Here is a 21636-nt window from a genome sequence, read left to right as displayed (position 1 = left end):
TACACTAGCAATGAACAAATGAAATGCAATTAGGAAAACAATTCCACTTACAATAGTATCAAAAAGAATCAAATATTTTGGAGTACATTTAACAGAAGATGTGCAAGACTTGTATACTGAAAACTACAAAACATTGTTGAAAGAAATGAAAGATCTAAATAAATGGAGAGACATTCCACGTTTATGGACCAGAAGACTTAATATTGTTAAAATGGCAATACTCTCCAAATTGATCTAAAGATTCTGTGCAATCTCTATCTAAATTCTAGCTGGCTTTTTTTTTTTTTTTGCAGAAATTGACAAGACTATCCTAAAATTCATGTGGTATTTCAAGCGACACCAAATATTAAAAATAATCTTGAGAAAGAAGAACTAAGTTGGAGGATTCACTCTTCCCAATTTCAAAACTAACTACAAATCTACAGCAATCAAGACAATGTTTGCTGGCATTAAAGACAGACATATAGATCAAGAGAATAGAATTGAGAGTCTAGAAATAAACCCTTACATTTGTGGTCAACTGATTTTCAACAAGGATGCCAAGACTACTCAATAGGTGAAAGAAATCTTTCAGCAAATGATGCTGAGACAACTGGATATCCACATGCACACCATACCAAAAAATTCAACTCAAAATGGATCATAGATCTGAATGCGAGAGTTAAAACTATAGGGACTTCCCTGGTGGCACAGTGGTTAAGAATCTGCCTGCCAATGCAAGGGACATGGGTTTGAGCCCTGGTCCGGAAGGATCCCACATGCCACAGAACAACTAAGCCCGTGTGCCACAACTACTGAGCCTGCCTGCCACAACTACTGAAGCCCGTGCACCTAGAGCCCATGCTCCGCAACAAGAGAAGCCACTGCAATGAGAAGTCCACGCACCGCAGCGAAGAGTAGCCCCCACTCCCCACAACTAGAGAAAGCCCTCACACAGCAACAAAGATCCAACGCAGCCAAAAATAAAAAATATAAATAAATAAATATATTTATTTAAAAAACCCAAGAGTTAAAACTATAAAACTGTTAGAAGAAAATACAGGAGTAAACCTTCATGACCTTAGGTTAGGCAAAGCCTTCTTAGATACAACATCAAAAACACAAACGGCAAAAAAAAAAAAAAGATAGAACTTCATCACAATTAAAAACTTTTGTGCTGCAAACAATATCATCAAGAAAGTGAAAAGACAACCCAAGAATGGGAGCAAATATTTGAAAATCACATGTATTATAGGGAATTTGTATCTAGAATATATAAATAACCCTAAGAACTATATAAATAATGAAAAGATAACAATTTAAAAATGGGCTAAGGATCTGAATGGACATTTCTCCAAAGAAGGTATACAAGTGACCAATAAGCACATGAAAAGATGTTTAACATAGTTAGTCACTAGGGAAATGTAAACCAAAATCATGACAGCCTCTAATGGCTATAATAAACAAAGAGAAAATATTAAGTGCCAGGGAGAATGTGGAGAAAATAGAAATTCAACCATTGCTAATAGGAATGTACAATAGTGAAACAACTTTGGAAAGAAGTTTGGCAGTCTGTCAAGAAATTAGAGTTACCATGTAATTCAACAATTCCACTTCTAAGTATATACCCAAGAGAAATTAAAATATACATCCACACAAAAACATGTACACAAATGTTCACAGATGCATTATTCACAATAGCTTAAAACTAGAAACAACCCAACTGTCCATCAACTGATGAATGATATATCCACTGATGGAATATGATCTGGCAATAAGAAGCAATGAAATTCTGATATATGATACAACATGGACAAACTTTGAAATCATTATGCCAAGTGAAAGAAGCCCATTGAAAAGACCACGTACTGTATGATTCTATTTATATGAAATGTTCAGAATAGGAAAATCCATAGAGACAGAAAGTAGATTAGTAGTTGCCTAGGATGAGAAGGAGTGTAGAGAATGACTGCTAATGGGTATGGAGTCTCTTTTGGGAGGTGAAGAAAATGCTCTAATATTAGATTCTGGTGATGAATCCACAACTTTGAATATATTAAAAGCCATGAAACTGTGCACTTTAAATGATGAATTTTATGGTACATTAATTATATCTCAATAAAACTGTTTAAACAAAGATTGAATCCTTGATTCCATGATTAGAAATTTATCCTGAGGCAATCATTGTCAACAGGCTCAAAAGCATAGTTTATATCATTCAGAGTTCAGTTGCAGGAAGCAGAAACCACATTTTCTGCTTTAAACAGAAAGAGACAATACTGGAAGTTGGGTTCTTGAAAAATTATTGAAAGACCTGGTGAGTGGGCTGTGTCTCTGGGAATGACTCTCGTAAGTCACCACTGTACTGTCTGCCTATGGGAGCTGCTGCCTCTACCACACCCTGGAAGCTTGGTAACTGCTGTCTTCAGAAATTTGTCACTTCAGAGAATTCTCTGGCAGTCTACTGGTTAGAACTCTGCACTTCCACTGCAGGGGACATGGCTTTGATCCCTGGCTGGGGAATGAAGAACCTGCAAGCCATGCAGCATGGCCAAAAATTCTTTAAAAATTAAAAAAAAAAAGAATTTGTCACTTCAGCTTTAATCTAGGGATCAGATGTTGCTGTTGCCCCCATCACCATCTCTGGACACCCATGAGCTGGTGACGACACTGAGACCGCAGTTGCAGGAAGTCTTAATGCCTTCACAACCAGCAGGAAACAGCCAAAGCAGAAAGAGAGTCTCCACCTTGCTTTGCCTTTAAAATCTCACACATGTGCGTTTAATGGGTATGACTGAATTGGTCTCCAAACCCTAGCTGTAAGGGAGTCTGGGAGATGCAATCTTCACCCTTCCAGCCCCTGCAATACAGGGAGGCACATCAAAAGAAGTTGAAATGGATGTAAAATGAGCCAACCCACCATAACCAATGGCTTCAGGGATGAACACTGTTTGCAATAGTGAAAACATGGGAAAAGAAACTAAATGTGCAACAATAGGGATTTGATAAATTAGGCTTCATCTATTTTATGAAATTCTAGACAACTGAAAAATGTGTTGTAGAAATACATGTTGTGATCTGAAACATGTTAGACAAAAATGAAAAAAGGCAGGTGAGTAGTACTTAATAGGCAACTTTTATGACATTAGGAACCACATCTATCTTGTCCTCCTGGGCATCCCACTGACTGGCACATAGTAGGTGCTCAATAAACCTTTGCTGGATGATTAAAAGTAATTCCATTTTTAGAAGTTAAATACATATTCATATGCATTCATATATACACACATATTTAAATATGGTATAGTAAGCCTGAAAGAAATACAGCAAAATGTTAACAGTTGTTCTCTCTGGTGATAATATTTGAAGTGACTTTTGCTTTCTTCTTTTAGCTTTTCTGTATTATACAGAGTTTGAACAGTGAACATGCATTAATATCAATTAAGGAAAAAATGCAGATGTTCTGGTAAAGCCACAGAAAGAAAACCTGCCTGCTTCATTTTTCTGTCTCCCACAGGGCCTGGCACAGGGGTGGGCCCAAATCTATGGGTGGTGACCAAGTGACTGCACCTCTATTTGCTGTCTGAGTGATTTCTGGGTATTTATCAAGCAGCCTGAGGGAAGAATTGGGCCTTAGGAAAAACCTGACTCTAACACAGTATGCTTCCTTCAGCTAAAACTGGACAAGTGCCAAAGCCATGGCACTCTATATAAGTGCTACTCTTGAGTGTTGCAGAGGCTGTGCCAGAGCAAGGTCATATTCAAGGGTCTTAAAGGGCTAGATCAATGACTGAGTCCTGCCCTTCCCACACACCCATCAGGCTCTGGAGCCATTGATGCTTTGGCTTGCCAAGCCAGCATCACTATTACCAGCTGGGCCCAGGCAGGAAAGCTCTGGGAGAAATGGAAGAGGGGTGTCTGTCCTGCTCCAGGACTGTCCCTCAATTTTGTGAGGAGTCCATCAGAGAATGGTTTTTACCACTTTCACTTACACAGCTATTGTGGTCGTAGGTCACATTAAGAGAAGTATAGGAACCAGAATGAGAAAACTGAGAATTCAGTTGGCTCTGTGCAACCCAGAGCCACGCTTGGGCTAATCATATAAATTATCAACCTTGTTTTCCCCATCTCACTAACAGCAACCTTCTGCCTCACACTTTTTGCCAGTGGTCAGGAAACCTGGTCATGGCTGGCCTTCTTCCTCCTTGGGGCCTTAGTGAGGGTTGGCTTGGGGAGGCCCCAGAATGTTTGATAGTTAGCACCAGCCATCACTCCATTTATTATACCCGTTAGCCAGATGGAAAAACTGAAGCTTCTGAGGGGAAAGGACATGGTCAGGGTCACACAAACAGAAAAGGAACATGTAAGAAGAGGCTCCCATATCCACCATGGTCTTTGGAGAATCCAGGGCAGGACCAAAGAAGAGAAACAGAGAGATAGATATGTCACAGAAGGATGGGAACTGGTCCTGTTTGGAAACAGCTTATCTCATAGGACATGTAAACATATCCCAGCCTCAGATTTAGCTCACCTACAGACCAGGTGGGAGAAAATGCTCTGCCCCAGACCAGCTGTGGGTACCATATTTTGGCTTCAATTTGCTCATCTTTAACATAGGGCCCAGGGGAGAGGGCAGACAGTAGAAGAAAGAAGAACTACAGTTCTGCAACCTGTGGAAGGAAAACCACATTCACGAAAAGATAGACAAAATGGAAAAGCAGAGGACTTTGTACCAGATGAAGGAACAAGATAAAACCCCAGAAAAACAACTAAATGAAGTGGAGATAGGCAACCTTCCAGAAAAAAAATTCAGAACAATGATAGTGAAGATGATCCAGGACCTCAGAAAAAGAATGGACACAAAGATCGAGAAGATGTAAGAAATGTATAACATAGACCTAGAAGAATTAAAGAACAAAGACCTAGAAGAATTAAAGAACAAACAGAGATGAACAATACAATAACTGAAATGAAAAATACACTAGAAGGAACCAAGAGCAGAATAACTGAGGCAGAAGAATGGATAAGTGACCTAGAAGACAGAATGGTGGAATTCACTGCTGTGGAACAGAATAAAGAAAAAATAATGAAAAAAAATGAAGACAACCTAAGAGACCTCTGGGACAACATTAACCACAACAACATTTGTATTATAGGGGTCCCAGAAGGATAAGAGAGAGAGAAAGGACCCAAGAAAATATTTGAAGAGATTATAGTCGATAAACTTCCCTAGCATGGGAAAGGAAATAGCTACTCAAGTCCAGAAAGCGCAGAGAGTCCCAGGCAGGATATACCCAAGGAGAAACACGCTGAGACACATAGTAATCAAATTGGCAAAAATTAAAGACAAAGAAAAATTATTGAAAGCAACAAGGGAGAACCAACAAATAACATTCAAGGGAACTCCCATAACATTAACAGCTGATTTCTCAGAAGAAACTCTACAAGCCAGAAGAGAGTAGCATTATATACTTAAAGTGTTGAAAGGGAAGAACCTACAACCAAGAGTACTCTACCCGGCAAGGATCTCATTCAGATTCAATGGAGAAATCAAAAGCTTTACAGACAAGCAAAAGCTAAGAGAATTCAGCACCACCAAACAGGCTCTACAGCAAATGCTAAAGGAACTTTTCTAAGTGGGAGACACAAGAGAAGAAAAGGACCTACAAAAACAAACCCAAAACAATTAAGAAAGTGGTAATAAGAACATATATATCGATAATTACCTTAAATGTGAATGGATTAAATGCTCCAACCAAAAGACACAGGCTCACTGAATGGATACAAAAACAAGGCCCATATATATGCTGGCTACAAGACACCCACTTCAGACCTAGGGACACATTCAGACTGAAAATGAAGGGATGGAAAAAGATATTTCATGCAAATGGAAATCAAAAGAAAGCTGGAGTAGCAATAAAATACTCTCAGATAAAATAGACTTAAAAATAAAGAATGTTACAAGAGACAAGGAAGGACACTACATAATGATCAAGGGATCAATCCAAGAAGATATAACAATTATAAATATATATGCACCCAACATAGGAGCACCTCAATACATAAGGCAATGGCTAACAGCGATAAAAGAGGAAATAGTAGCACAATAATGGTGGGGGACTTTAACACCTCACTTATACCAATGGACAGATCATCCAAACAGAAAAGTAATAAGGAAACACAAGCTTTAAATGACACAATAGTCTAGATAGATTTAATTGATATTTATAGGACATTCCATCCAAAAAACAACAGATTACACTTTCTTCTCAAGTGCGCACGGAACATTCTCCAGGATAGATCACATCTTGGGTCACAAATCAAGCCTCAGTAAATTTAAGAAAATTGAAATCATATCAAGCATCTTTTCTGACCACAACAGTATGAGATTAGAAATCAATTATAGGGAAAAAAACATAAAAACCACAAACACATGGAGGCTAAACAATACATTACTAAATAACCAAGAGATGACTAAAGAAATCAAAGAGGAAATCAAAACATACCTAGAGACAAATTACAATGAAAACACGATGATCCAAAACCTATGGGATGCAGCAAAAGCAGCTGTAATAGGGAAGTTTTTAGCAATACAAGCCTACCTCAAGAAACAAGAAAAATCTCAAACAATCTAACTTTACACCTAAAGGAACTAGGGAAAGAAGAGCAAAGAAAACCCAAAGTTAGCAGAAGGAAAGAAATCATAAAGATCAGAGCAGAAATAAATGAAATAGAAACAAAGAAAACAATAGCAAAGATCAATAAAACTAAAAGCTGGTTCTTTGAGAAGATAAACAAAATTGATAAACCATTAGGCAGACTCATCAAGAAAAAGAGGGAGAGGACTCAAATCAAGAAAATTAGAAACAAAAAAGGAGAAGTTACAACAGACACCACAGAGATACAAAGCATCCTAAGAGACTACCACAAGCAACTCCATGCCAATAAAATGGACAACCTGGAAGAAAAGGACACATTCTTAGAAAGGTATAACCTTCTAAGACTGAACCAGGAAGAAATAGAAAATATGAACAGACCAATCACAAGTAATGAAATTGAAAGTTTGATTAAAAATCTTCCAGCAAACAAAAGTCCAGGACCAGATGGCTTCACAGGTAAATTCTATCAAACATCTAGAGAAGGGCTAACACCCATCCTTCTCAAACTCTTCCAAAAAATTGCAGAGGAAGGAACACTCCCAAACTCATTCTATGAGGTCACTATCACCCTGATACCAATCCAGACAAAGATACTACAAAAAAACAAAATTACAGATCAATAACACTGAAGAATATAGATGGAAAAAACCTCAACAAGATATTAGCAAACAAAATCCAACAACACATTAAAAGTGTCATACACCATGATCAAATGGGATTTATCCCGGGGATGCAAGCATTCTTCAATATACACAAATCAATCAATGTGATACACCATATTAACAAATTGAAGAAGAAAAAACATATGATCATCTCAATAGATGCAGAAAATGCTTTTGACAAAATTCAACACCCTTTTATGATAAAAACTCTCCAGAAAGTGGGCATAGAGGGAACCTACCTCAACATAATAAAGGCCATATACGACAAACCCACAGCAAACATCATTCTCAACGGTGAAAAACTGAAAGCATTTCCTCTAAGATCAGGAACAAGACAAGATGTCCACTCTCGCCACTCTTATTCAACATAGTTTTGGAAGTCCTAGCCATGGCAATCAGAGAAGAAAAAGAAATAAAAGGAATACAAATTGGAAAAGAAGAAGTAAAACTGTCACTGTTTGCAGATGACATGATACTATACGTAAAGAATCCTAAAGATGCCACCAGAAAACTACTAGAGCTAATCAATGAATTTGGTAAAGTTGCAGGATACAAAATTAATGCACAGAAATCTCTTGCATTCCTATACGCTAATGATGAAAAATCTGAAAGAGAAATTAAGGAAACACTCCCATTTACCATTGCAGCCAAAAGAATAAAATACCTAGGAATAAACTTGCCTAGGGAGACAAAAGACCTGTATGCAGAAAACTATAAGACACTGATGAAAGAAAGTAAAGATGATACCAACAGATGGAGAGATATACCATGTTCTTGGATTGGAAGAATCATTATTGTGAAAACAGCTATACTACCCAAAGCAATCTACATATTCAATGCAATCCCTATCAAATTACTAGTGGCATTTTTTACAGAACTAGAACAAAAAATCTTACAATTTGTATGGAGACACAAAAGACCCCAAATAGCCAAAGCAGTCTTGAGGGAAAAAATGGAGCTGGAAGAATCAGACTCCCTGACTTCAGACTATACTACAAAGCTACAGTAACCAAGACAGTATGGTACTGGCATAAAAACAGAAATATAGACCAACGCAACAGGATAGCCCAGAGATAAACTTACGCAGTTATGATCAACTTATCTATGACAAATGAGACAAGGATATACAATGGAGAAAAGACAGTCTCTTCAATAGGTGGTGCTGGGGAAACTGGACAGCTACATGTAAAAGAATGAAATTAGAACACTCCCTAACACCATACACAAAAATAAACTCAAAATGGATTAGAGACCTAAGTGTAAGACGGGACACTATAAAACTCTTAGGGGAAAACATCAGAAGAACACTCTTTGACATAAATCACAGCAAGGTCTTTTTTGATCCACCTCCTAGAGTAATGGAAATAACATGGGACCTAATAAAACTTAAAAGCTTTTGCAAAGCAAAGGAAAGTACAAACAGGATGAAAAGATAGCCCTCAGAATGGGAGAAAATATTTGCAAACAAATCAACGGACAAAGGATTAATCTCCAAAATATATAAACAGCTCATGCAGCTCAATATTAAAGAAACAAACAACCCAATCCAAAAATGGGCAGAAGACCTAAATAGACATTTCTTCAAAGAAGACATACAGATGGCCAAGAAGTACATGAAAAGCTGCTCAACATCACTAATTATTAGAGAAATGCAAATCAAAGCTACAATGAGGTATCACCTCACACCTGTTAGAATGGCCATCATCAGAAAGTCTACAAACAACAAATGCTGGAGAGGGTGTGGAGCAAAGGGAACCCTCTTGCACTCTTGGTGGGAATGAAAATTGATACAGCCACTATGGAGAACAGTATGGAGGTTCCTTAAAAAACTAGAAACAGAATTACCATATAACCCAGCAATCCCACCACTACTGGGCATATACCCAGAGGAAACCATAATTCAAAAAGACACATGCACCCCAATGTTCATTGCAGCACTATTTACAATAGCCAGGTCATGGAAGCAACCTAAATGCCCATTGACAGGTGAATAGTTAAAGAAGATGTGGTACATATATTACAATGGAATACTACTCAGCCATAAAAAGGAACAAAATTGAGTCATTTGTAGAGATGTGGTTGGATCTAGAGACTGTCATACAGAGTGAAGTAAGTCAGAAAGAGAAAAACAAATATCGTATATTAATGCATATATGTGGAACCTAGAAAAATGGTACAGATGAACCAGTTTGCAGGGCAGAAATTGAGACACAGATGTAGAGAACAAATGTATGGACACCAAGGGGGGAAAGTGGTGGGGGCATGGTGGTGGTTGTGGGATGAATTGGGAGATTGGGATTGACATATACACACTAATATGTATTAAATGGATAATTAATAAGAACCTGCTGTATAAAAAAATAAAATAAAAATCCAAAATTCCAATAAATAAATAAAATAGGGCCCAGGGATCATGATAATCACTCAATTCAAGCTCTAAAATTCCCTGATTAATGATTACCTCATTATCTTCCCCAAGCCCTAACCACACCGCTCTCCCATTTAAAAGCTTTCCCATGGCTCCCTTTGGCCTAAACTGAGCCTGGAATTCAAGGCCCTTCCATGTGGTCTGGGCCCTTCCATGCTTTTCAGCCTTAACATTCTTTCCAAGTACCCCTAAACTCCAGCCACTCTGTTTGACATCCCCTTCCCATGAATTCTCCACACTCTTCCTCACCCCTATGACTTTGCCCCAGTATGCACAGATAGGTCACTTTGCATGAAATGCTCCTCTTTATGGTATCTGCCCAAGAAACTCCTATTCATACTGCAAAACCCAGATTAAGTGTTACCTCTTCCATGAAGCCTGCCCTGATCTGCCACACGGAGAGACTCTCTCTCCCATCTGGGTTCCCTGAGGCCCCAAGCTTTCCTCCACCACAGCCTTGAACACAGTACATGGGAATTAATGTTTACACAGTGAGTGTCTTCTAACCTGTTTCTCTCACTGACCTGAGAGTTCCTTGACAGCAGGAACTGTGTCTTATTCATGATTCACCCCATAGTAGGTGCTCAATAAATGTTCAATAAATAAAGTATCCCATAAGTAAAGTAATCACTTTAAAAAAAAACCCCACAGCTTCGTCTCTAATGGTTTATGGGTCTCAAGACAAAGAGAGCCCTCTCTGGGCCTCAGGTCCTTAGCTATAAAATGACAAGGCTGAACTGGTTGGCTTCTGAGGACATGACCTCTTCTCTCCCCACAAGCTGTGATGAGCCAGAGATCCCAGTGATGCTGTCAGCTCACTTAAGAACTAAAGAGGAACTGAGACAGAAGAGAGTTAAGCAATCTCCCGGGTCTTACAGCATCTAATGTAGGGTTGGGGTTAGGGTTAGTGTTGGGGTTGGGGTTAGGGTTAGGTTTAGGGTTAGGGTTAGGGTTAGGGCCAACTCTTCACTCCTTCTTTCATTGAGTTTCCTCCAAGCTTATCACCACCCCCCATTCAGATACAGCACACCCTTCTCGGCACCCACATTGTGCCCAGGTCACCACACCAGGGAAGAGCACCTCAGACAGAGGGAACAGCCAGTGCAAAAGCTCTTAGTTGGGTGCATGCCTGGCAAGCTGAAGGAGTGGCAGGGAGCCAGCATGACGGGAGCTGAGTGAGCAGGAAGGGAATGGAAATGGTGGATGGAAAGCGCAGGTCCCTACACACAGCGAGCGCTTAGCGAATGATGGCCATGCAGATGTTAATGTGGCAGCCATTGTTGGGACATGTGACCCGGGGGTAGATGTGAAGGATAGACAAGCACAAAGAACAGAGGGCAAAAGCACCAAGGCGTGAACAGGGCCCCACCACCTCACTAGCCTGGGCTTCCATCCTCTCCTGCCTGGACTGTAACACCAGCCTCTTCTCTGCTCTCCCCACGTCCTTGCTCCCACCCCAGTGAGCAATTGGCCCCTTGACAGGGGAAAGGTATTTTGCAAAAAGCATGGGTTTCAGAGCTGGGCAGACCTGGTCCTGGGCAAGTGCATCAGTTTCCCCATCGGTAAAAGGCGCGGGAGGGGTGAGGGGCTGGCACTGAAAGGCTTTAACAAAAGCCATTGGAGGTGGCTGAGCTGCTGAGCTGGTGCTGGCTGCTCCCTGTGAAACTGGGAGGGAGGGTTAATGAAGGCCAAAGTCCTGCTGGCTTCTGGGTCCTCAGGGTACCGCAGTGAATGCCCTGTCTGAGCTCCAGCAAGGCAGTCCCAGTGGGTCTTGGAGCTGCTGGTCTGGAAAGATGCACTTTTTCCAGGGCTGCCAGATGGCAGCTGAGAAAGGGTGGGAGTCGGGGGTGGCACGTGGAGGTGGTCCATTGTGTTCAGCTGGCGGGATGTGTCAGAACGCAGGGCTGGGGGACTTCCCTGGTGGTCCAGTGGTTAAGACTCTGCGCTCCGCACTCCTAATGCAGGGGGCGCGAGTTCGATCCCTGGTCGGGGAACTAAGATCCCACATGCTGTGCGCCATGGCAAAAAACAAAACATGGGGCTGGGATCCTGGGATCCACAGGGAATGGGCAGACCAAGTGTGAAACTGCCCGACAGACCCCAGGGTCCAGCCCAGCTCCAGAATTTCCATCCAGTGACCACGGGCAACCTTGCTGCTGTCTCTCAACCTCACTCTTCTCGTTGGAAATTGGCGGGTGGAGCCATTCATCATGCAGACAGAGAATTACCGGAGAGAATGACAACTTAGGGTCTTTGTAGGGCCAGATGGGACTGCAAACAAATCAACGAAAAGCAAGAACATACATAAGTCTTCTTCACACAGAGCTGGCACACAGTAGGTGCACAAGATGCTAGCATCCCCTCTCACCCACACCCCAGAGCTGACTTGCAGGAACAGATGGAATTGAGGCACCTGAAGCCCTTGAAAATAATAATGAGTCATTAAAACAGCCAACACTTGTGTAGCTCTCGCTGTGACCTATGCTATCTCATGCAATAGCACATTTATTCTCAAGTCTGGGAGGATGGAACTGTCATTATACCCATTATCTGGGTGAGAAAATTGAGGTGCGGAGACATGAAGTTACTTGCATGAGGTTGGGCAGCTATCGCACCCGGAAGCTCTCCATCACTCTGCCTCTGGGTTTCCTGATAAGCCTGGGTACCACCCAGGTAGAACGGGGACCTGGGAAGAAGGTGGGTCTTCATGCAGGACTTGATCTGAGATGAGGCATCAGCCACTTCCCTCCTCCCACCTCTCCATCACCCCAGCAAGGCCAACGGCCTGGCTATCGCTTAGGAAAGGACAGGGTTAATCTAATTTGAGCCTCCAGACCATGCACAAGGTGATTCATTTTATTTTTAAAAGCTTAAAAAAAAAAAAGAACTCAACCTGTCAGGTCTTGTTTAGAAACCTGAACATTCCGAAAATATTGACGAAGAGAGGGGACTGCATCCATGAGAAGATTCTCAGCGAGAGGGGTGATGCTAATCCAGTGTGACAGGGGTATTTTTTTTCTCAGGCCAGAAAGGCAGAGAGTGCAAATTGCTCTTCTGCAGGTCAGCTAGCTGGGGTGCAAGATCAGGAAGCCATCTGGGGTGGCTGTTGTGGGGTGAGCGCTGGGCTCCGCTCCCTTACCAGTTCCATTTCCCAGGAATGGTTTATCAGACAACTCCATTTTAGTCACAGCATGTCAAAATCACAGAATCTAGAGCATCAGAAATTCATTATTAGTCCAACCTTGTCATTTCTCAAATGGGCAAACTGAGGCCAAGAAAAGGAGTAAAGCATTTATTCTACCAACCATCAGTCAATCAACAGGTGTTAGAACCTGCATTATGAAGCTGTTCCCCTCCCACCAAGGTGACCAGGGATTTAGAAAGGCAGCTATGGCTCCCTTCATGACTTTGATTTGGATTCAAGTCTCTGCTCCGTGGTCCAGGGCAGGTTATTTAGGCTCTCCGAGCCTCGATTTCCTCCGTAAAATGAGGAAAACAACCCCTAAACCCCGTAGAGTCGTTGGGAGAATTAAATAAGGGAAATGTTCGTTCCAGTCTTTGGTTACATGAACAGGCACAGACTCAGGGCAGCTTAACAATTTCCCAAAAAATCACTTGGAAGGACACGGGAATGGCTTACAGGTATTTACACGAAATAAATGAAAATATATGTCCACACAAAGAGCTGTACCTCTATGTGTATAGCAGCTCTATCTATAACCACCCAGAACAACCCAAATGTCCTTCAGCTGCTTAATGTAGAAATAAACTGTGATGTATTCATTCAATGGAATATTTACTACTCAGCAACACAAAGGAAGGTACGGCCAATACTTGCAACAACTGGATGAATCTCAAATGCATTATGCTAAGTGAGAGAAGCCAGACCCAAAAGGGTATCTATCGTATGATTCCATTCATACGGCAATCGGAAAAGACAAGAGTAGGAACAGTAATCGGTCAGTGGTTGCCGGGGACAGAGGAAGTGGGGAGAGAATTGCCAGGAAAAGGGCAGGAGGGAAATTTTGGGGGTAATGAAAATGTTCTATATCACGATTGTGATATAGTAACAGGACAGTATATGTTTGTCAGCTCATTGAACTGTACACTCAAAAAGGTGAAATGGATTGCATGTAAATTATAACTCAATAAATCTGACTTTAAAAAAAAGTCAAACAAAAGTAAAAAAGCCTAGCTTCAGAAAAGACAAAAAGTGAAGTAGTTTTAGGAAGGAACCAGCGAACTTTAACCATCATTTAGAACTTGTGTCAGAGCCAGAAGATTCTAAGTCCCAGGAGAGCATCTGATTGGCTGAGTTTGGGTCCCAGGCCCACCTTAACTAGGGTTGGGCAGGGCCATTTGATTGACAGCCCCATCAAGCCTGTAGAAAAGGGCAGTTTACCCAGAGGCAAATGAGCTGTGTCTACAAAGAGGACTCCATCCACTGCAGAGGCCTGTAGCCTTGGGGTTTATTATCCTGGATACTGAGCTCTGCCTTTGCAAGAATGAGACTAAAACTTGCATCTTCTGTGACGATGGGACATGGTGATGGCAGACTCCCCTCAGATGTGAAAGTTGGGTTTCAGACTAATGGGGTCGAGCTGAGTGCTGCTTCAGACCTACAAACACTGGGTTCCGACAATCTCTTGAGTGGCTCATCAAAGAGGCGGGAGAAACAATGATTAGTTCAGCCACACAAGTGTTCAATTTAGCTGGACAAGCTCAGCCACTGCCCTAGACGGTCATTTATTTCCAAGAAAGAAAGTGTGTTTGATTCTTATTGACTGAGCGGGGTGTGTCAAGCAGACACAACCAATGACCTAGCCTCAGTGGGGGAGATGCAGGGTAATGCTACAGAATCCAGTGGTTCATCCCCCATGTCTTCACAGCCCCAAACAGCCATGGGGGCTTAACCAGGCCCCCATGCCAAGGCTTAACTCCCCTGGCATGAAGTTCCAGCAGTATGGATTACAGGTATGGACTTCAGAGCACTCGCTCTGCCCCTTCTAAACTGTGTGACCTTGGGCTAGTCACTTCACCTCTCTGACCCTCCTTTTAACACAGTAAAAATTTTTCAAGCACTTTCTTGGATTTCACTGGGATTAAGTGCTCCAGAAGCATTTAAAGACATAAACAGGATTGTGACGTAAACAGAAACTCAGTGTACCATTCTCAAAATTCCGAATTTCAGATGTGGGAACACTTGTGAATTTCTCCTTTACTCATGTGCTGTGATCCTGGGTTTGGTTTTGTAAGATTGTGCCAGTACTAACAAAAGGTTTTTTTTATGGGCTGATTGTGGATTTTGTTTGGTGTTTTTTTGGAGGAGGGCGGCAGGCAGATTTCCTTTCTTTTTTTTTTTCTCGGTCTATATTTTTTCTACCTTCTTTGCCAGAATTTCTTTATTTTGGAGTATTTCTATTTTTATAAAAGCTCAATTCTAAATGTAAACAGGTTATTCTTTTTCTCTTGAAAAATTAATCTTTAATTACCAAAGGGATACATAAAAACACTTACCCTCTTAAAAATTTTCCACCTTCCAGGAAATACTGAAACCACCTCTAATCACCATGACCTACCCCCTAATTATGGCCCCAGTACTCCTCCCATCACCGTCAGCAATTTGGAGAGAATTTTTCCAAACCTTCTTTTGTATACTTGTTTACATATTTTACATATATTTACTTATTTGTTCTCATGGGAAATGAACAGTCTTGTGGAATCATAACCTACGTAATGTCCTACAATTTACTTTCTTTGCTGAACATTATGACTTGGAATTGTTTTCATTGTCCATACACAGAGGACTACTTCTTCTGGTTTTTAACTGCCATATAATATTCCCAGGCATGGCTTATTAATTCATCCCCCTTTGCTGGGCACTTAGGTTGTGGCCAGTTTTCACCAGAAGGAATAATGATGTAAAGACCCTCCCTTTACCGACCCTTTGGGCACACGTGCAAGTATTTCTCTTTGGTTTAATTTGAAAATGGGACAATATTTGCAGGGCTTTCAGAGCTTTATTCTTGTGTTTTGTTTTTTAAATCCACTTTCATTTTAAAAAACCATGCTGTTGAGATATAATTTACACCCCATAAAATTCATCCATTTATAATGTTCAATTCAATGGTGTTTAGTATATTCACATATTTGTGCAACCCTCACCACAATCTAATGGTAGAACATTTTCCTCACCCTCCCAAAGAAACCCCAAGCCCATTAGCAGTCACTCTCCATCCCCGCTCCCTTCAGTCCCTGACAACCAGTCATCCACTTTCTGTCTCTGTGGAGTTGCCTGTTCTGGGCATTTCATATAAATGGAATCACAGAATATGTGGTCTTCTGAGATTGGCTTCTTTTCCTGAGCGTAATGGTTTGGAAGTTCCTCCATGTTGTAGATGCATCACTACTTCATTTTTTTTAACTGTCAAATAACCCTTTTTTGAGTGTTTATTCTCTACCAGGCATGGTGTTAATCCTCACAAAAAGCCTGAGAAGTAGGCATGATTATTATCATACCCATTTTACAGAGGAGGAAACTGGGGCTTGGAAATGCTGTGACTTAGCCAAGATCACACACAGGAAAGTAAATGGCAGAGCTGGCTTTGAACCCAGGTGTGTTGAGCCCCCATACCTGTGTCCTTGCAGCTGAACTGCACTGCTGCTAAAAGAAGCAGGGAGGGAGTGAAAAGGGTCTCAGGGGTTCAGTGGGCAGAGCACAAAGTCCCTTCTACTCATAGGATGCCTCTGGGTCACTATCATGACCACTGATGATTGCCCCATGAGGCTGGACTATTTACCCAACTCCAAACGGCCCTAGACCTTACCAACGTCAGAGCCCCTGCACCCGCTTGTGCGGCTTTTCTGCCATCTCCCTCTCTCTTGGCACTTCCCACCTCTAGTGTTTCTTCTCTCCAGTCCTAATGTCTTAACGTCTAACCTTTAGGGGCTGTTATTTCCGTGACAGTGTTACGTCTTTGCTAGGATTGTATGCCAAGTAAGTGATAATTGGTCGTGAGTAAGTGTCTGAAGTGGGTTTTCCTATGATTAAAGCAAATCTTGCTGCCTGAAATGGTCAGGACTCCACTCCCCCAAAATCCTAAAACTCTCCATTCCCCGGAGTGTCTGGAGAGTTAAGAACTGTAACCACATAATGGTGACAACAATAATAGAATCAAGTTACTCTCCTTGGGAGGGGCTTTCACGTCTTTGGGTCTCCTCCTCTGAGCCCAGTGAGCTGGGGGTGGAGGAGAGTTGTCCCTTTTTATGGGAGATTAAGACTTGAGGCCAGGGGCTTCCCTGGTGGCGCAGTGGTTGAGAGTCCGCCTGCCTATGCAGGGGACACGGGTTCATGCCCCGGTCCGGGAAGATCCCACATGCCACAGAGCGGCTGGGCCCGTGAGCCATGGCCGCTGAGGCTGCACGTCCGGAGCCTGTGCTCCGCAACGGGAGAGGCCACAACAGTGAGAGGCCCGCGTACCGCAAAAAAAAAAAAAAAAAAAAAAAAGACTTGAGGCCACACAGCCAGTGAGAGGGAGAGCAGGGTTGCAGCCTAGTGCTCTCGGACCCCATGTCAACCCCTGCCACACCAACTCACACTGGTTCCATTGTACAAGTCTCATGTTTCACCCCATTCCCAGTTATAACGCAATGCCCTGTTGCCAAGTTAAATAAAAGCACCTTTCTACCTTTTCAAAATTGAGAGTAGAGGTACAGGCCAGGACTTGTTTTTCTATTGTGTTTGGAGGCCCCACCCTGACTCTGCCCTAACTTGCTGTGTGATCTGGAGAAAGCTATTTGCCCTCTCTGAGGCTCAGCAGTGAGTCTGCCTACTCCTGGGATTGTAGGAGATATGACTGGAGAGTAAGTTGGGCCCAGACCTCTCATCTCTGGTGGAGGCAACAAGAATTGAAAGATGCCCCAGCACCATGCCCTGGCTCCTGGTCCTGCCCCAGGCACCACAAATCCTGCCAACCAAGGCTCTGGGGTAACCCCCTGAGTCTGGCCCAAGCTTGAATAAGTCTCTCTCTCTCTCTGTCTCTCTCTGTTTCTCTCTCTCTGCCGCAGGTCACTTATTCATTCAACAGACATTTATTGAGCAGCCACTAAGAGCCAGGCGGGCAGTGGGAGACAGAAAGACAGAAAGACAGACACACAGACAGACACACAGACAGACAGACACACACACACACACACACGCACGCACGCACACATTGGTCCTTATACAACGCAGACTGTGACTGTGTCCTGCAGGTACTGGGCATGAGGGAAGGGAAATCCTGCTCTAGGAGGAGGTGGCCTTTGGAGGGGCGTGAAGCCTGGGTGAAATTTTGATAGGTGAAGAGGGGAGAGCATCTCTGACGGCACACCTTGAGCAAAGGCTTGGAGGTAGATAATTGCAGGGTGCATTTGGGGGCCGGTAGTGTGTCTGGTGAGGCTGGAGGATACAAATGTGGGAGATGCGATTGGAGGGTAAGCTGGGCCAGAGCTGCAGGGCCTTGAATGCCAGGCTGAAGAGCTCATACCTTCCCCCAGGGGTTTCAGAAGGAGAGGAACAAGCTCCGATCACTTCTCAGAAGACTCTCTTTGGCCATACCTCCTCTCTATCTCACATCAGCCCCAGGAGGACTGGGTTGTGATTCCTGCTTTTACAGAAACAGAAACTGAAGTTTCAGAGAAATGAACTAAAGTACTCATGGTCCCTAGAGCTTAAGTGGCAGAGTTGGGGTTGAGACCCTATGCTGGGGGCAGGGAGTTGGGAGGGGGGCACATTGTAAGGGTGGAGCTGAGGACACCATGGCCAGGTCAGTTTTTCCATCTGCAAAATGGACACATTGGGAGGGCCCTCCCCAGTCAGGTGCCCTGCTCTCTGCTCCCCACAGCCTGGTACACCCAGGTCCTGCCTCGGAGAGGCCACCCACCATGCTCCCTCTCAAAAGGCCTAAAAGGTCATGCCTGCCCCTTGACATTTTCCCTAAGTCCCCTGTCCTAACACCCCTACTTCAGCCCCTCCCACCTCAGGGGATTCTGCTAGACGCTGCTCATTTGCCATTAGTCACCAGCTGGTAGAAAAGCTGAGACCATGTCCTTATTACGGTCCCACCCACTACTGCCCAGCCCTCCCTCCCCTCCCAGCTCAGCCATCCAGGGCCATCTCTGGTCTGGGGGTCCCTTGTCCTTAGGGAATAGCTGAGCCCAGCCAGGGCTTGGGAGCCCAGCTGCGCTGTAACCTCAGGCAGTTTCCCCAACCTCTCTGAACCTTAATCCTTTTCCTTTTCTTCCCTTCCTTCCTTCTTGCCATTCTTCCTTTTAGTCTGACTCATCCCTCCCTCTCTCATGCCATAGACATTTATTGAACATCTACAGTACACCAGACACCCATGGGTCGCAAGCATGGACCACTGCTCTTGGAGGCCTCACTTGCCAAGAGCTGTAAGATTAGACAGGACCCAGGCCCCTGAGACCCCATCCCTGGGTGGGCAGGAATGGGGTTGGGGGGTGTGGGATAGGACTGACCTCTGAGCCCTGGAAGAGCCAGCCCAGGCTTTTGAACCAAGCCCAAGTTCCATGCCCTGACTTACTGACTGTGTGACCTCAGGCAAGTCACTTCACCTCTCTGAGCCCCAGTTTCCCCATTTAATAAATGACTAGGGCTTCCCTGGTGGCGCAGTGGTTGAGAGTCTGCCTGCCGATGCAGGGGACACGGGTTCGTGCCCCGGTCCGGGAAGATCCCACATGCTACGGAGTGGCTGGGCCCGTGAGCCATGGCCGCTGAGCCTGCACGTCCAGAGCCTGTGCTCCGCAACGGGAGAGGCCACAGCAGTGAGAGGCCCGCGTACCGCAAAAAAATAATAATAATAAATAAATAAATGACTAAAATCATATTGTGAGATTTAAACAGAATATCTGACTGGTAATGGGTTATTCCAAAGTTCTAAAAATTCACCTTTGTCTCCACCTCAAGGCCTGGAAATCCTTATGGAATGAAGGACTGATCCCTCGAATGGGGGAGTTCAGGCATCAATCAGTGACCCTGGGCCCAAGACTTACTTACAAGGCAGGGAGTTCTTCTAAGAAACCCCCAAATATTAAAGAATGTACAAATATTCTACCTTGTTTGCAACCTGCTTCACTTACGCACGTCAGAATCTCCCTTTTGTGGGGGAAGGTGAGCCTTGACTCTTGATGACATCATCATAAAAAAGTTTTAGGTGGCATTTACTGAGCACTTACTATGTGTCCCCCACTGCACAGATATTATCTCTAAATCCCAGAAGTGGTGATTCTTATTGTACCTGCTTTATAGATAATGAGATTGAGGTTTGGTCAGGTCTAATAATTTACCCAGGATGACACAGTCAGGAATGACCTCAGCTGTGCCCTGCCCTGCACTTCCCCTGTAAGGGATGATGAAGGGTCACCTCCTGCACTGCCTGGGGACCTTGAGCTCACAACCACCCTCCCTGGGCCTCAGTTTCCCCCTCAGTAAAATGGTTTTGAATTTTTACTTGCACAGTGAGGTAAGACAAGGCAGGGTTTCCCAACCCTTCTGAGCAGATGGGAAAACTGTGGCCCAGAGTGAGGCAAGGGCCCCCTGGTCACCAGGCCTGGAATCCAGGTCTTTGGGCTCAGCCTGCGGTCTGGTCTTTATCTGTCACTTCTAGGAAGCCAGTTCTGACTCGGACAGCCCTGGGATTGCTTAAGAGCCTGAATCACTTAGGTGGTCATAGTTCTACAGAAACAGGGAGAGGAAAGAAGAGGTGGCAGCTGGCGTGGTCAGGGACGGGTCTGGGGCTCTGTACCAAGCCCCATGCAGGGCACCAGGAACAACTTGATGGGTAAAAAGCTTCCAGTGTATTCCTGCCCTCCAGGGAGCTCCCAAGTGGGGGTGATAAGCTCCCAAGTGGGGGTGATAAGCTCCAAGTGGAGAAGAAATGTCATTTCCAAACGGAAAAGAATGGACAAAGGCAAAACCCATCCTTTCATGTGGGGCAGGTCTGACTCTTGTAGAAACGCTGAGCCTGCAACCTTCCTTCTGCAGAGCCTGACTGTCTCCGGGCCTCCTGTTTCTCTTTGAGGTCCCTACTCTCAGAGCCAGGTTCTGGGACACATGGCATTTTTGCTCCAAAACTCAGAGGCCCCAGTTATTGAGTGATCACTATGTACTAGGTGCCCAAACTCAGTCATTATGGTTGAGTCTTACTCCAGGCCTGTGAGGGAGGAATTCTTTTCCTCATTTTGCAGAGGGGGAGACTGAAGCCTGGAGAGCCAAAACACCTGCCCATGGCTACATAGTGTGATCTCAAACCCTGGCTTCTTGACTGACGTTCATGCACCCCACTCCTTCCTGTCAGCTCTTGCTAGCTGTAGGGAACAGTTTCTCCAACAATCTATAAGATGGGGCAATGACAAGGTTCACCTGTTGGGCTATTTTATGGGTCAGCAGATGGCCCCCAACTGTTGTAAGTTTGTTCACTAAGACCTCAGGCAGGGTCCATTTGACTCAGGGACACACATCTACTAAAACAACACAGGTTTGTTCCCTGCGCTGTGTCACACAGGAATGGAAACTGGGGTCAATTTTGTAGCCTAATCCATCAATAAATATGGAACTTACTCTGGAAAAAGGGCTGGAGGAGGCTCACAGGCCCCTGCCTCTCCAAGGACCCTCCCTGTTCAGGACTTGTGGTGGCTAAGAACCATAGGGGGCTGGGGGACCAGAGGGAGAAGAATGGGTGATCCCCCCATCCCCTAGGGTGCTAGGAGTGAGAGGTCAGAGGTTGAGTCCCTGGGACGTTGGCTTTGTTTCCTTCTGGCACAGGCTGGACCTGAAGGAACATCATCAGTAGAGGGAGGGAGTGGGGGAGGGGTAAGTGGATGGATGGATGGATGGATGGATGGATGGGTG

This window comes from Delphinapterus leucas, chromosome 15 (genome assembly GCF_059928025.1).
Source record: "Delphinapterus leucas isolate spDelLeu-1000000601 "Yukka" chromosome 15, BTC_Dleu_Yukka2, whole genome shotgun sequence".
Taxonomy (NCBI): Eukaryota; Metazoa; Chordata; class Mammalia; order Artiodactyla; family Monodontidae; genus Delphinapterus; species Delphinapterus leucas.
Note: the sequence above shows the minus strand (reverse complement) of the source record.